We start from the raw sequence: 16,458 nt of genomic DNA, 5'->3' as shown, positions 1-16,458 counted from the left end.
CCAGCAGGCTCTGTGGCTGCTCACCATGCCGTGGACCTGCAGACACAAACACGGGACCGGTTTTTCGAGGGGCCATACCCACACAATAACAGTGATTGCAAGACGCGTCTTGAATTGATAACCGTCACAAGGTGGGGAGGAGTGAGCCAGTTCCAGCTGCCAGATGACATTGCTATCCTGTCCGCATTATCATGGGTTAAACGTGGTTGTTAGGTTGTTAGGCGAACATTGTCGAAGTACGCCTAAAGGCACAGGAGAGCTAAGAATGTTTTGACGAAGCCGCATTTTAAAAGCGTTCCACCAGTATGACTTCGTTTCAGAGCATGGTATTGCAGCGTATTCAAATCTTGTGAAAAACTCCATGCTTTGTGTTGTTTCTACGTCTGAGTGCTCGACGCTTCGCGATATAATATAGCAGCCAAGATTAAATTGCTTTAAGCCCCCATCATATAATTGACATACGCTTCGGCTGAGATACATATGCGTTATTTCAGCTTAGCTCTCGAGGGCGGCGCATGATGTTGGATCCATGTTTCAGGACACATATTGCACCTGGATGACTTTTCAGACACGTGCCTTCTGTAAGCATTGATTTCGGTGGCTCAGAATTATATCATCAAAAAGGCAGTAAAAAGAACAGTTTTTTTTTTTTAGGGGGAGGGGGGAGGGTAATGTTTTTTTGAAGCAGTGTGGTTTCGGGATGTCGGAAGCACTGAAGATATTACTTGCTGGACATAATGCAAAACTGGAGATACTGCTTCGAAATGGGAACATTAGCAAAAGTGATTAAGTCACAGACGGGGGGAGAAAACAACGAGGACAGCTAAGCACTTCTTACGAGCAGCGAATGCAAAAGCATTGACGTCCTCTCGAACGCTATGGGAATGACGTGGCGCTGAACGAGTGCGCCACGTCTGTTGGCGACGGCTTGTTTATCTCCGCCATTACAAGGAAAGCCTTGTGACCAATGGGAATGAGCGCCAGTTGTAAGCGCCACGAAAACTCTCGTCAGAAACAGCGATCGTGATTAGAGTGGCGCAAATGAAACATAAAAAGACGACAAATTCCTTACGACAGTCAGAGCTGTAAATAGGAAGAGGTTGTGAACGGTCAATTCCATCAATATTCTAGCGAAGGACGCATCTAAAAATCAAGATTGCCATTTACTCATCCTAAAGCAAATTCGCTGCTAAAGAACAAAATTGACGCCACGGTGGGCACCACGTGCTTTTCCTCCAGTCGAGCCACAGCTAGCAATGGCGCACGAACACCGGGTAAAGGCGGGAGAAGGGGGGGGGGGTATACGGGGCAAGGCCTACTCTTGGAGCGCCATTGCACACGAGGCGAACACGCGAGTCCCGACAGCACGCGCGGAGGTGCGAGCAGCAGTGCTTTCTACACAACCCGGGACGGGAATAAGCGGACGACGCTACTCCTCTTTCTGAGGCCACGCGCCTGCAAATGAAGGGCCTGGAAGCGCGAGACCAGCTGGACAGACAAGCTGGCCTCGCCCAATCGCTGGCTGTCCTCGCCAACTTCCCGAATAAGCACGGCATTGAAACGTCCCAAATACTGGGTATCATATAACTGCGCTCGTACGAGAAACGTACATTGAAGCCAGCTGACCAACAAAAGATCCCTGCATGCAGGAATGAACCTGACATAACGGAGAGACTCAGCACTTATCAAGAATGCTTCGGCAGCAGTAGAGAGGACAAAGCATGAAGTTTGTCAAGGACCTCCACTAAAAGGCGTTAAAGCAAACTGGAACCCTGGCGGTTAGGGCAATACTCAAGGCCAAATAGGCGAGCGAGTTTGGAGCTCTTACCGTCCGGTGGGGAGCGGTCACGAAGCATGCGACGTCACCGAACTGCCGCCTGGAACTGCGGTGGCCACGTAAGCCGCTCGACGAAGGTAGCGTGGCATAGCGGCAGCTAAGACCCGAGGCGTAACAGCGTTAGCGCGTGGTGATAGTGGTGCCAGAAGAATGGCTCATACTCGGGGGATTGGCCAGGAAAGGGACGGTCACCTAGAGAAACTACGCTTGGCGTTTAGGGGAAAAATTAGAGTATGAGCAGAAATAAAATATATAAATAAACAGCACTAAAATTAGATATGACACGAGAAAGTATTGGAACACGTGCATGGAGGCAAAGTAAAGTTCTTTGTGATACAAGTTGAGGCGCTGAGCACGAAGTCGCGGGTTCAATTCTCGGCCGCGGCGGCCGCTTTTCTGATGGAGGCGAAAAGCAAAAACGCCCGTGTGTACAAGATTTCGGCGCACGTTAAAGATCCCCAGGTGGTCAAAATTAATCCGGAGCCCTCCACTACGGCGCACCTCATCGCCTGCGTTGCGTCGGCACGTAAAACCCTATGATCAATCAACAAGTTGAGGCTCTTTTGCGGATGGGTAGTCACCCCCGCAGTCCACTAACCTCGCAATGTCTAGCGCTTTCAGTAAAGCAATGTCGTGATATTGTTGCAGCCCATGTATTCTGTTTTGTTTAGTACGCGTTTAGATTTCAGGGTCTGGCCGGACCGGACTGTGTTGTCTATGTTCGAAACGAAGCGCCTGTTTCCTTCCCTTTCTTTTGTATACCGCACAGTCTATGTGGAGTCTGTCGCCGCGTCGTCAATACCCTAGAATGTTGTTTAATGATCACCAGTGTTCTCGACCTAATTCGAAGATTACGAACGAATTACCCGGAAAGATAACGGCTTGCGGTGCAAACGCCACGGCATTCGATTAGCCGATGTTCGTCTGTGCACGTCACTCCGTTGACGGCATGCTTCTACGCCGCTTGTATTTCCTTTGAGTTCTTTGAAGAGCACAAGTCCGCTCCGAAAATCATTATTCCTCCAAGAACCCTGCGTCGTCCTTGGCTGCGTGACAATGTGTAGGATGTACAGGGTTCGGCTTCTTGATCGAACAATTCCAGTCGTTGGAGCGCGAAATGACTACATACCCGCTTCAAGGGGTGAAGGTCCGCAGATACGCTCTCTTGGCAATAGAGAGTTTTAGCATAGCGTGCTCCGTCCGCTAACGCTACGGCGGCGGGTAGCGGGGCGCGACTGGGGAGACCAAATTCGTCACGGTGGGGTGGATTAGTTCCGCACGGCCTGCCTTCGCCATGCCCGCTCTTTCCCTCCGCTGAGGGGCAACCTCCTCGCACTCCCCGCGCGCGCATGCGCAGTCCGGTCCCGCTACCCGCTAACCTTAGCGTAGCGTACGGGAGCCGCTATGCTAAAACTCTCTAATAAGAGCAATAATAAACGGGGGTGGGTGCCCATTCGGATCGTACGATGTTTTGGTGACGGATGGCTGTATACGCACTGTTGGCGATGCTTTTCTTGATGAATATATCTGCTACACTGGGTATTTGCAGGCCTGCGGAAGATATACCTTTGGAGCTTGATATAATTGGGTCTTATTGCGTAGAAACCGCCGAGCATGCAGTTCCAGGTGTGGGTTCGTACAAGACGTGACGGCAGAAGAGGAGGGAGGTAAAATGGACTTCCTGTAAGTGTCATACGCTGCTTGGTTTCCGCACTGGGAGTGACGCTCGAACTATGTTGTTGCTTCGTTTGTGTTCCGCAATCTCCAGACGTAGCTGCGCATTCTCTTCCCTCAGCGAGCGGAGCCCTGAGCGCCTTTCCGCCAGCTGAGTTGTCAGAGCATTGTTTCCGTGTATGTCAATTGCTTGTGATTGCTGCATGGTAATAGAGGCGCCGGGTTCCTTATGCGACTTCTTGCCACCGGCACCACATCGACCATATCATGCATGTCTACGCAAAAGCTGCCATTTTGAGTTTTATTTTGATTATGGAACTGGCAGGAGACACTCTGCTTTAATTGCTCTTGGCCTCGGAAACGTGACCGTCTTTCCTTCACGCAACCCAAAAAAGTCGTGCCACACAGCGTGCCTTCCTCGTGTGTTCGCCAAAAGCCCTTACAGACCTGCGGGTTCGCACACTGCCTCGCGATATCCCCAACCCACAGTATTCAGCGAAACGTATTTGAAACAGGAAACACAATAACTGCACCCTGAGCTTAGTTACGCTCTCTTCATTACATTTTTTATTGTGTGCGTTAAGCTTATGCGTTCGTTATCTCATGAAGTGAGCTGAACCTCATTTAACGGGGTCACGTAGAGGTCAACTTCATCACGACGTTGTCAATAAAGGTTGCCCATGGACAACTTGTCCATGGGCAACCTGTGCATACTGGCAGGTGATGGTATGGAGTTAAAGTGAAAACGAACATGTTCAAAACTATGTTCCCTTCCGTTTTTTACAGCGTTTCTGCAGCTGACATTGCGTCACAGTTATTGTATGTTCGAAAAAAAAGCCTTGTGCTCAGTTACGCCAGAGGGTGCTCAGCACCCTCAGTTACGCCAGAGGGTGCTGAGGGTGCCACCTTCAAAAGGTGCTCTTTGAAGGTGGCATGGGGGTTATTTAAAGAATGAACGTCTAATGCACGAAACGGGTACGAAGCGACAAGACCTGCGCATACCCGTGCATCTACCACACCCTTGTAACATTGCGCTGTGTCCTTATGCGTTCTCTTCTCGCTGCGCTTGGAACATGAACAGAACCCCGCCCCCTCAAAAAAAAAAAACGAAATGCACAAAAAACCTTTATCTGTGCTTTTTTTAACAAATTCTCAATAAATAAATGCCAAGACAAAAGCGAGGTTCAGGTTAGAACACAAAGTTGTTCCCGGGAACCAGTTGCGCTGTTTCGTAACGAGAAATAAAAAGGAACGTTTTCCTGCATGTGCAAGAGGGCAACCTGATTTGCCATCTTTATGGTGCGTAGGCGACATTATACGCAAGAATGCAAACACACCTCGCTTCTCTAGGCACTTGTTAGATTTTAAAAGGAACAAAACTGGTCAACAGTGCAGCCGTAACAGAAAATCTGGGCTCATTGTGAGGTCCCAGAAGCTTAGTTTACACACTGTAAACCTGCTTGTTACTTTCAAGTCTAGCTGGACATGCGATGTTGATTGTACTGCGCGCGTTAGCAGTTTAATTCGCTAGTTCACCTGCGACAGTCGCTAACATTTCATTTAACTAAAGCTGCGCGCAAAAGACCTTTTAGAATGGTTGCATTTATATCTCTGCGCAGGTTAAAATAAATTAATTTTATGTTGCGAACACACAAAAAATATCGTAAGCTCTTAGAAAAATTGTCGAGGCTGTTATGTGGTATTACCATTTCAGGGCATCCCACAAATGCAAGAATGCGTCATGCTACCAGGGAAAGCGATTGAAACTGCTGTTGTAGACTGGATTCCAAAGATCGAGGCTTCCTGATTTGATTGTATTATGATTTTATTGAAGGCTCAGAGCCATAGTCCGGAACGATCGAGCTTGCTACGAGCCACAGCGTACAAGTTCATTGTCATTTTTGCGGCCGTTCTGAGATTCCCGATTGGTCGCCGCGTTTTTGGCGTATACTAATGGAAACTTATTGCCGCTTCCATTCTATAGACTGAACGTTGAGGAACCTAACTGCAGCAGAACGTTCTTGTCTGCGCCTTTCATGCGCACATACGGCGCAAAAAAAGGCACGAAGCGCCCCCACAGGGTGCATTCCATCCGCACTAGAAGCGCGACGCTGTCGCCACCTACATGTCGATAACGCGGCGAATTCGTCTTGCAAATTGGACCCTCCTCGGAGAACAAGCAAGGTTCTAAGGCAGGTTCTCGGTGGTTGTTACAGGTTTTATCGCAACAATTAATGCTATCCATGAACGTTGATGCACAAGCCTAAAATCGAAAGACAGCATGCATTTCCTCACGAAATCACTGCGTGATGCTTTCACAAGGGTGCCGAAGGCCTCGAATGTCCCGTGGACATAAACACATCTGGACGACCATCCATGTTTCTAAGTCAACGCTGCTTCTGAAAATGGCGCAGCGAGCGCTTTTCTCATAGCGCAAGTCTATACTAGTCCATGCACTGGCCATCACCTAGGACGCACGCGACATGTGGCAAGCTGCGCGCACTGACTGCGATCGCTTTTTGTTGATGTTGGTTCACACAAATTATTTCTACTGATACAAAAAGGGCACACGTGGAGATCGACTGTTCAACCGTTTATTCCGCATACCATGGCACCCAGTGCAAGCCCTCGCATCCAAGTCGAAGAAGTCATCGTTAGCTTCCACACCGCGAAAAAAAAGTGCATGTGTTGGGGGAAGAGGGGGGGGGGGGACACACTCTTGAATGTAGATGGCCACAGTCCTCGGGACGCTGTTCTATGGTTGCGGGAGGGTCACACGTGCTCGGGCCTGTTGCCGCCGAGAGGGACCGTGAGCGTAGTGTTGGCCTGCCTCCAGCGGGCCAGTTTGTCGTAGAGAAGGTGGAAACGATAGCAACCGAAGGCAGCCCATAAGATGGTTATCACAAACAGAATCGTCAGCAGTGAGGCCTTGGAAATCCATGCGTTGGGGTGGTCCTGGAACAGCGCGTACATCCAGGCCATGGCTACGACGATCACGTTTCCGATGCTGAACACGATGTTCCCCACGAAGAGCAGGCCATCCGCGCGGGTCTCGCGCTCCACAAACCAGCGCCACAGTGACTTGGTATGGCGCCGCACGGGGTACATGACTCGGCATGAAGGGCACGCAGCCCCCTCGGGCACCCAGAGGAGGCGATGTTCGATGCAGCTGAGGTGGACGTAGGCGTCGGCGCATCGGCATGGAGAAGGGAGCAGTGCCCCCACCTCCTCACTGCCGTCTTCACCGCACAGGCGACACGCACGATTCACGAGACCTGCCTCCCCCGAAGAAGGCTGGAGAAACTGATCACTACGGCTGCAGCTGCCGCTCACAGGGTCGTCGGCGGTTCTGTTAGCCTGATCTCCGTGCGCAGCACAGGCCGCATCTCCGTCTTCAACCAGCCACTCGCGGTGGTTTTCGACGTCTTCCTCCAGCTGGCCATCACCGGTACAGCTCCGCATCGCGTTCAGTCCGAGGGCTGCTGACTCTGCAGGCGGCGAGGCCATGGCGCCCCAGAATGCCTCGGACCGCGTGACGAGCGAAAGAAGAAGAATCCCACTTGATGATGATTGCATGATCTCCATTATGTCCTTCTCGAGCAGTTCACGTACCAACCAAGATGGATAGCATAGAGTCCGAGTGTTCACCTGGCTCAACTTAGAGCTATTAAGAAAACAACCGTATCCGTTCTGTCTGTGTCAGCACGCCAAAGGCTGCGGTACGACCAGTCCGAACACCGACGGCCAAAGGGTCACAATGCCAGCCAAATACCACTCGCCACTTAGCTTAGAAGTTGCCAGCCAAATACCGGCCAAAAAGCGTGCACATCACTTCGTGCCTCAAGTTCGTTAGAGGGAGGTGCGAGATCGCCAAGCATTCTTAAAGATCCACCAATGAATCCTCATTTTCTTCTCTCCGTTGCTACGACTATGACCCTTGAACAATGACCCTAGTTAAGCCTTTGTTGCGGCTTATCGTTTGGTAGCCATAACGCTAAGCTTGGTCGAAGCAATGTCAGGTTCATTGTACACCAACGGCTGAAGTGGGGGGGGGGGGGGAGGTAGCGGTTGACTCCGTAAGACCTGAAAGCGGTTAGTCCTAGTTACCTCTGGCGCATTAGGGACATTTGGCGCTGTAACTAAGTATCGTGAGTAATTATTTCTCGTAACGCTGTCGAGTTTACATTTTAAGCCGCATGAACACATGTGCCTTCCCCGAAGAGCGAAGAAAAAGTACGTCGATTACCTGATAGAAAAAGTATCGCTAAGCTGCAGAGGAGACACCACATGATACAAGCTTATGGGGTGTATACGAGAAAATCGGTGACATTTGTGGCACGCCCGGTGGGACGCGCACATGTAATGGCGTTGCGCATCGGATAGTCGGTGGCGACACCAATCGACCTGTTTTAATTTTGGCACAATATTTGCTCGTACAGCGCACAAAATTGTATCCGAGGTTATATAAAAGAAAGCCGCGGCAGCTCCTAGGTACCGGGAACAGCGCTCGCCAGAGCACCTCCGAGCGTCCTCCTCTTCCTCTTCCTGTCCCCTTGGTTCACGGTCAGTGCAGGAACAGCGGTGCGGGCCAGTAGAAGAGGCTGAGTAACCCGAGAGTAAAACTCCGGACCACATAGAGGCGTTGGCAAACCAAACTGTCCGATAGAATATATTCACACGGCAATTGCAAACATGCACAGCGGAGTGGCACCAACTGACTGTTCTCTATTTTTACACCTTCCAGCGCTGTCTCTCGTTCTAGAGACGAACCTGCCACTGTGGATAATAAAGTGGAAGCTTGGGTTTGTTGATTCATCTTCAAATGAAATGCACAGCGAAAAAGACAGGGACAAGAGACAAGAGGGGACACAGGACAGGCGCTGTCTCGTTCCTGTCCTGTGAGGCTGTGCCCCCCTCTTGTCTCTTGTCCCTGTCTTTTTCGCTGTGCATTTTGTTTGAAGATAATAACACTCGAGATAGCAGCGCAGATTCCGTGGCCCCTGTGTATTCGTTCGCACTGCGCAACAGCGTGTTATGAAGAAGCAACTTTCCGATTGACAGTGATTGGCAACTTCCGTTGTCGTACTTAAGTTGTATCCGAGTATATAAAGCCATATTGAAAGTGAAACATGATTGATTTGATTTTTGATGGTAGGGTTTCACGCACCGACGCAACGCAGGTGATGAGGCGTGCCGTAGTGGAGGGCTCCGGATTACTCTTGACCACCTGGGGATCTTTAACGTCCCCGTTATTGTTAAGAAACGATCTGAAGATTCCTGAATAGCTGGAAATAATATATATATATATATATATATATATATATATATATATATATATATATATATATATATATATATATATATATATATATATATATATATATATATATATATATATTTATATATATATATATATATAATCAGAAAATGGGAAATGAGGGGCTCCGTGAAATAAGACAGAAGATAAGGGTTGGCAGTCAAGAAAACCTCGGAAAGCAAAGGGGAGGTTGTGGTGGGTCATAGAAAGAGATGAAGAATTTTTTGAGTCGACCCGGCGGGCATTTTTTCACCACTTTCTTTTCGACTCAAAAAATTCTTCATCTCTTTCTATGACCCACCACAACCCGGGGGTTAAAAAGAAGGTCCCCTTCACCCCGAGTAGTCCGAGTGGCGCTGGCTACCACCCCCAAGTGCAGGAAACAAAAACGCCTTAACATAAATACCCGAGAAAGTGCTGGGGAAACAGCCCCGCTGGTAGCGTAGTGGTTATCGCACCAGACCGGTATTCTGGAGGTCGTGGGTTCGGATCCCACCCGGCGGGCATTTTTTCACCACTTTCTTTTCGACTCAAAAAATTCTTCATCTCTTTCTATGACCCACCACAACCTCCCCTTTGCTTTCCGAGGTTTTCTTGACTGCCAACCCTTATCTTCTGTCTATATATATATATATATATATATATATATATATATATATATATATATATATATATATATATTTGGAAGAAAGGGAGTCCTCTCCCTGAAACGTCAGTAAAACTTATTTCTAGTTTCTACGTCTTTCTCGTTTGTCTCTGTCTCTACTAACCTTATTTTTTTTCAGACTATATATATATATATATATCTTAGGGAGCAGTAAAACTTCGAACAAGGTAGAAACCACGATTGTTGCCAACGTTTCAGCAAAGAGACTTGCCTTCGTCAGGGAGGCAAGTCTCTTTGCTGAAACGTTGGCAACAATCGTGGTTTCTACCTTGTTCGAAGTTTTCTTTTGCATATATATTGTGCTGAAAGATTATCTCGGTGCGTTTTAAAAATTAGTGTTTGGGGACTGTCGTTTGATGCTTTGTATATATCTTAGGAATTTATAAGTGACCTACGTCTAAAACCGATTATCGGCTTTAAAATATTCTAGTGCATGTGATCCGATGAAAGTCGACCGGGCCGGTGTCCTCCCATAGAAATACATGTAAGGTCAACGAGTAGAGGACATCATGGTTATAACCTGATACGGTGTATTTGTTTTTAAGAAAGTTATCACACACCTCGACTTCTTTTTTTAACGCCTGCGCACCTACATGCCCATGCACGCGCGACAGCTCGAAGAGAGATAATGTTTTGTACGAAAGTTTTATGCGGCAATGTCTCAGGCGCTCCGCAAACGTGCATTGGTCGGCCGTGCGTACAGCTGTGGGCTTGGTCGGCCGCGAGGCCGACACCGCAAGGCGCTGCATGAGGAGGAAGGAAAAAAGAAAATAAAAATCAAGAGCAGAATCAGTCGTGTAATGGCGGATTACCCAGCGAAGCTATTTCAGTTTCACTGGGGTGCCCACATTCGCAAAACAAAAAGTCCGAAGGCACCACAGCGCTTCCTATTGGGTTGGGAATGCGAAAGTATGAATGTGCTGCAGCTGAACACCCGAGACGCCCTCTTTCTGCCTTGTGTTGTGCATGGTCTTGCCACTTCGGGTGCTTCGCTTTGCGGCTTCGATCCATCTGTCACGACATTCTGCAGTTCGAACGTGTCGTGCCACCGGTTGAAAGACCCTACTCTGGCGTACTGATCTGGGCATTCTTCATCGTCCCGGCGGTGGCAAACGTGAACAGAAACGTGCACGCACGCCCGCACACCCACACACGCACACACGTGCACACACACGCGCACACTCACAGACGCACCCGCACACGCGCACAGACCCACAGGAACACACATGCATGCACACGCACGCACACACACACACGCACACACGCACAGTCGCACGCACACTCACAGACGCACCCGCACACGCGCACAGACCCACAGGAACACAACGCACACGCACGCACGCACACACACACACACACACACACACACACACACACACACACACACACACACACACACACACACACACACACACGCACACACGCACACACCTGTAAAAGCTCCAGGTGGCCGTATCAGGAGGCATCATCGTTCCTTCAGCTCAACAAAATAAGAGCAGCCATACCGACACCACCCCCACCACCACCACCATCATCATCATATCCCCGTCATCGTCGTCGTCGATTGATTCCTCAACCCAACTGTGACCTAACGGTTACGTCAAAGTGGAGGCGTTGGAATGAATGAATACAGTACTTCATACTGCCCACCCTCATGCAAAATAGTAATCCCTAATAAGATGCCTTTCAAGAGTAAATAAAAAGGAATGAAAAGAAGAAGAAGCAGGGCGCGCCTCCATGCGCGTGGAAGCATCATTCGGTCTCGAGCCGCAGCTGCTGCTTGCCACGCCAGCGTTCTTCCATCAGGCAATTCTCTTGCGTGGACAGCTCAGCGTTCGGGGACAGCTCGGCGACGTCCCGCGTCCCAGGCATCGTGGCCGATACCCGCCTTAGAGTAAGTGCTGGGACCTCGTCCGCTAATCTGAAAAGCGTTGTCATCATGTATCCACGCAGCTTGCACAGATTGGCCCAGTGTGTTGTAATGCTAAGCGGCCTGCTCGTGGGGATTACTGGGACAAGCTTCGTGCTTTTTTGTGTGGGCTGCAGGGATTCGTCCAGGCAGCAGAAAGATATGTCTCCTCTAATAGGCTGTGCCTTTTCTTTGTCTCATTGCAATATTCTGTGCAAGTGATTTTCAGGGCACTTTTATTATGCTGTTCGCTGCAATATTTGGTGCACCGGTGCAGTTACTGGTCATGCCAGATGGAATTGCGACATTTTATTGCCTATTGGTTATTCAGGAAACGGATGGGGATAATGCTGGTGGGCTGCTGTTAGCCGTTGAACGTGTACAGTGAGCCTCGCGCCTCGAGGCCCGTGGGTTGTCAGCGCGTGGTCTGACGCAAGAGGAAATATCGTGCATGTATCCCCGTACCCTGTAGCGTCGAAAGCACTGCGCTGCTAGCGCCTAGCTCCTCCCCAGCTGTCGAAGATCATGTAGGCATCGCGAACGCCCGGCGTCTCAAGCTTAGGCTTTGTTCTTTCTCCCTCGTTTATGAAGGAAAGCTGCAGGCGTGTCTTTTACCCCGAGAAGGGTGTCGCAACGCTACTGGCTCGAAAACTTAAAACTGGGAAAAGCGGCGATTTTCGAAGATCATGTAGGCATCGCGAACGCCCGGCGTCTCAAGCTTAGGCTTTGTTCTTTCACATACAGCAGATATCCTCAAATGCGCCTTTGTTTTACATACTGATTTATTACTTCTCGTTGGAGGGTTGGAGTTTGATGAGGGGAAGAAAGATGTCATTTTTTAAAATTTCATGAGTAACTTGTTTCCCAGTGAATGTAACGATTCAAACACTTATGCGCCGTTATTTTTTTTTCGAAGCTGTAGCAGCGCTGATACAGATACAGAACCTTAGCCCCCAGCGCAATCGTGCGCGAGCTGCCCAACATGCGTCCCACCTCTTTAGCATAGCACTCGCTGTTTGCTTTATTCGGGGCAATCGTCTTTTTATCGTTGTTGCTGTTACACTTTCTTCGCGCAAATATGACCACGCGCCTGACATTCATGCGTTGTATTTAAACTTTTAATGCTCAAGTCAATCCTTGTGGATTCCTTTTAATGCTCAGCATTGTTTTCAGTTTCTTCTCATACTTCTCCTTTCAAATCCTTCATGGAAGGACCGGATAATTTCGTTTCATGCTCAAGTCATGCCTCCACAGTCGGATATAAAAATCCCGCTCCTCAGACGTAACGCATTCACGGCGCACTTTATCGACGCCTGCTCCCACGGACCTCATTCATTGGCTGTTCCCCTTATGTTCCGATATTTCTGGGTCACTTTACAGTTTATTTTTATCTCAAAACAAAGCTGTTCTTCGCTAGACTTTCTTTGATATTTATCGGGACTGATTCTCCTCCGCAATAACCAGGATAATGCTCCTAGCGAATTTGCATCTGCAGTGACATCAGTTGCAACACCGCACCATGTTAAACCATCGTATTTTAAAACTTCCGCGATCTCGGTGCCGTACACCTCTTTCGAGGCAGTGCTGCTTTGCATTATATCGCTACCATACGACATTACGGAACATGCACAACAAGACCGAAGGAGAGCCCTGTTTTACTGCGCGCCTCATGACTTCTTAAAGATAATGGCCGTGAAATTCGCTCAATGTTTAAGCCAGGCTAGAATTTTTTTCCTAGACATCATACCAGTCAATACACAAGATAAGCATTCCCCTGGAACGTTGTGAAGGGCCAACTTTCGTCCTTGTGGAACTGGAATCCGGAAGAGTGTAATGGCACAGTTGGCAGGTAAATATAAATGACACATCCTAAGCACAGCTGAAAGAACGCTCTATCGATTAAAAAAGAGGAGTTTGAATTACTTACTTCTTGCTCCTTAATCAGCTGGCAAATCTTCTAGTAGACCGTTCGAGGAACAACAATTACACTACACTTCGAGGATTTTGAGTAGACTTCTTACCGGTGCAGTAACGTTTCCCCACAAAAGAGTCCAACCGGCGCACCTTGAAATTACTACGTAGCGCACACAAAATGCGGCTGTCTTTAAATTGTTAGCTCTCCTGCGCCTTTTACAAGACTTCAAAATTTAAGCTTAACAACCGTTTTCAACACAAAAAAATCTGGATGGAGTAGCTGACACTGTTGAGGAGCTGTCCTCCAACCGCCGTAGCTAACTACGCCTTCAGAACCCTCGGCCTTCACAACGAACGTATAATTGTGTGTCCAGGTCGACAGCATGGTATCCTACAACGAACACATGTGCGAGCATGCCGGGTACCTGGTGGCCCGGCGCCCCATCCAGGGTCCCGTGAGAAGACGTGCACCACCTCGGGAGTGTCATCAGCCAGCGAAAGATGGAGTGCATGCCACCCTGTCCAAATGGTGCCCGCCCACGGAACTGGCGGCGTGGAACGAGTTCCTCTCGGTATTCGGGATGCAACTTCGGGAGATCAACGCCGGCCGCCCAACACTCTGGGGGCGTCCAAGCCGCAGTCTTCACGTCTCATCCGACAGCCAGTGGAAGCGTGCTTACTTGCGCTTGCCCGTGTTCCACAAGGGGTACCACTGCCTCGAGGTCGTGGAAATCCAGGCCCTGCCATGCAACGCCACCGCCCCACCCACGGACTGAGGTGTGTCAGGTGCTCCTCGTTCACGCTGGAGCAGTACAAGGCAGACGCCTCATTCTGCTCATGGGGAGCCATGGCCGCCGCACTGGGCACATAATTGTGGCTTGGGCAGCACTGGAGTCCTTTGTGCGCGCGTGATTTGGATGGTGTACAGTAACATATAATTTTGATCTGTCTGTAAGCTTATATGTTTTGTTATGGAATAAAATAACGCAGTTGTGTGGGAATGGTCGCGTTGATCGTCTCGTCTCTCGCCATCGTTGCTCTTTTCGGACCTGTGACGACGTCCAACCTTCACCGATTACCCAAGTTAGACATTTCGTTATGATGTATCACCAGTTAGCCAAGGATTACTGTCTCCTACCCTCGTAGCAGGGGCTCATGAACAGTGCTGATGTAGGGGCATTCACGCGATATAGTAGCCACTGCTAATATTTCCGAGCAAAGAACCTTCGAATAGAAATAATTTCCAACTCTGTTACCCATAGTCTAAAAAGCCAAGTGTCTTCTGTTATCTAGCACTGATAATGTGAAGGGGTTGTGCAGAAAATTTTAGTTCAGGTTCTGAACTCCGTGAGTTTATTTCTTGACGTTTGTTTCCAACCTTTCGTTGCATGAAAATAATAAGCGTTTTAACGCCATAGCGTTATTAGGCACATTTTTCGATTCCACCGTGGCTCCTAGCCGCCCACTATCAGCCGTGCTCATCAGGCGTCCACGGAAATACGTCACTGCTTCCACCCGGAAGCTACGACTGAGGCAGCAAGATTCGGGGACTCCGCTGAACCTGTGATGTGGCGCTACGGCAACAGAAGTTTGGAAAGGAGGACAATGATACAACGTAAGCTACCAAAGAAAGGACAAGCGTTTTCGCCAGGTGCCGCGCCTGCTCGGTGAAGTTTGTTCTATGAACAGTCGGTGGTGGCATGCTCGGCAGACGTGGCCTCCAGCCATGCCCGCAACTTATGTCTTCACACAAAAGCGGGATTCCACCAGTAGGTCAAAAATAAATATCCGGTAGTTGATGCCCCGAGTCTACTCGTGGGCTGCGAGGCACGTCGTAGTGGAAGCCTCCAAAGGAATTTTGACCACTTTAGGATATCTGAAGTGCGCCGCAATCTCGACACGCTGGCGTTTTTGTCTTCCGTCAGAAAAACAGCCCCCGCGGCCGGTAATTGAACCAGCGTTCGTGGGCTCCGCAGCGCAACGCCTTACCCACCGAGCCACAGCGCTGTGTTTCCCATTAAGTCTTATGCCGGCACCAACAGTGGGTGACCTAATTAAAACAGGGGACAAAGGATTAACCCCGGTATCTCAGAAATCAAGGAAGGCATAGATTATAAGCCGCAAATAGCTAAAATAAAGCCCACTATATAGTGTGTAATCACATAAGTTTTCAAAATACTTTTTTAATATTCCCACGGTTGTGTCTCCGCCGCAAGCTCGGTTTGGTAAACGACAGATGGCGCCACGCGGCCAAGTTAAAAATCACCCTAAAAATAGGTACGAATATCCTCCGAGAGACCAGCCACTTCAGAATGCTCGTCGGGGCTCCAGACAAGCGGGCAGTTCCAAGCTCACAATCGACAAAACGAGAAAATCTTTAACATTGCCCACAAGCAAAGCGTCCAACCAAGAAAGTGCAACAAAAAGATAAAAGGAACGATAAGACGCATGCAACCACTGATCATGACCAGAATATCGCAGAGCCTGCCGTACCCCAAATTTTACCGCACCAAAGAAAGTGAAAGAAACACCATCATTAGGACAGCACATAAGGCAGTTCTCAACCTCGTAATTTTGACCGTGAGATGAACTAACAAATAGTGGACCACCGGGGTAACAGAATGAACATGCATAGACAGGTCTAGAAGAAGGAGAGGACGGACATCTACCCGATGGAGAGATGAAATAACAGTATTCGGAGCAAAGAATGGACTCGGGAAGCGCAGGACAACAGCGGGTGAAGGTCAGTAGGAGAGGCCTTCACGCTGCAGTGTTACTAATTGGATGTTGGTGATAATGACGATGAATAGCTCCTGAACTTGGAACTTGTGTCTTCCTAACGCATTTCAAGAAATCGGAGAAACAATGCACCCTTCTAACACCAAGAAAGCGGATGTAAATACAAAATCAGGAGGGGCCATCATACCCCTTTTGAGAAGAAACAGACACCCCCAAACAGAAAAGAAAAGACAGGCATCCCCACCCCTTTGAAAGGGGACCACTGCACGCCATGATAGACACGGCACCGATCCAGCGACCCCGCATAAAAACTTTCCTTTACCGAAAATATGAATGCAATCCTACACAAAAAGGGGCGGTATGGCTGGCTGAAGTTCATTCGGGGAAAGTTTCAATATCAT

Source organism: Haemaphysalis longicornis, unplaced genomic scaffold (genome assembly GCF_048455015.1).
Source record: "Haemaphysalis longicornis isolate Haplotype H1 unplaced genomic scaffold, Haemaphysalis longicornis Haplotype H1 scaffold_1, whole genome shotgun sequence".
Lineage (NCBI taxonomy): Eukaryota > Metazoa > Arthropoda > Arachnida > Ixodida > Ixodidae > Haemaphysalis > Haemaphysalis longicornis.
This window is presented reverse-complemented; position numbering follows the sequence as displayed.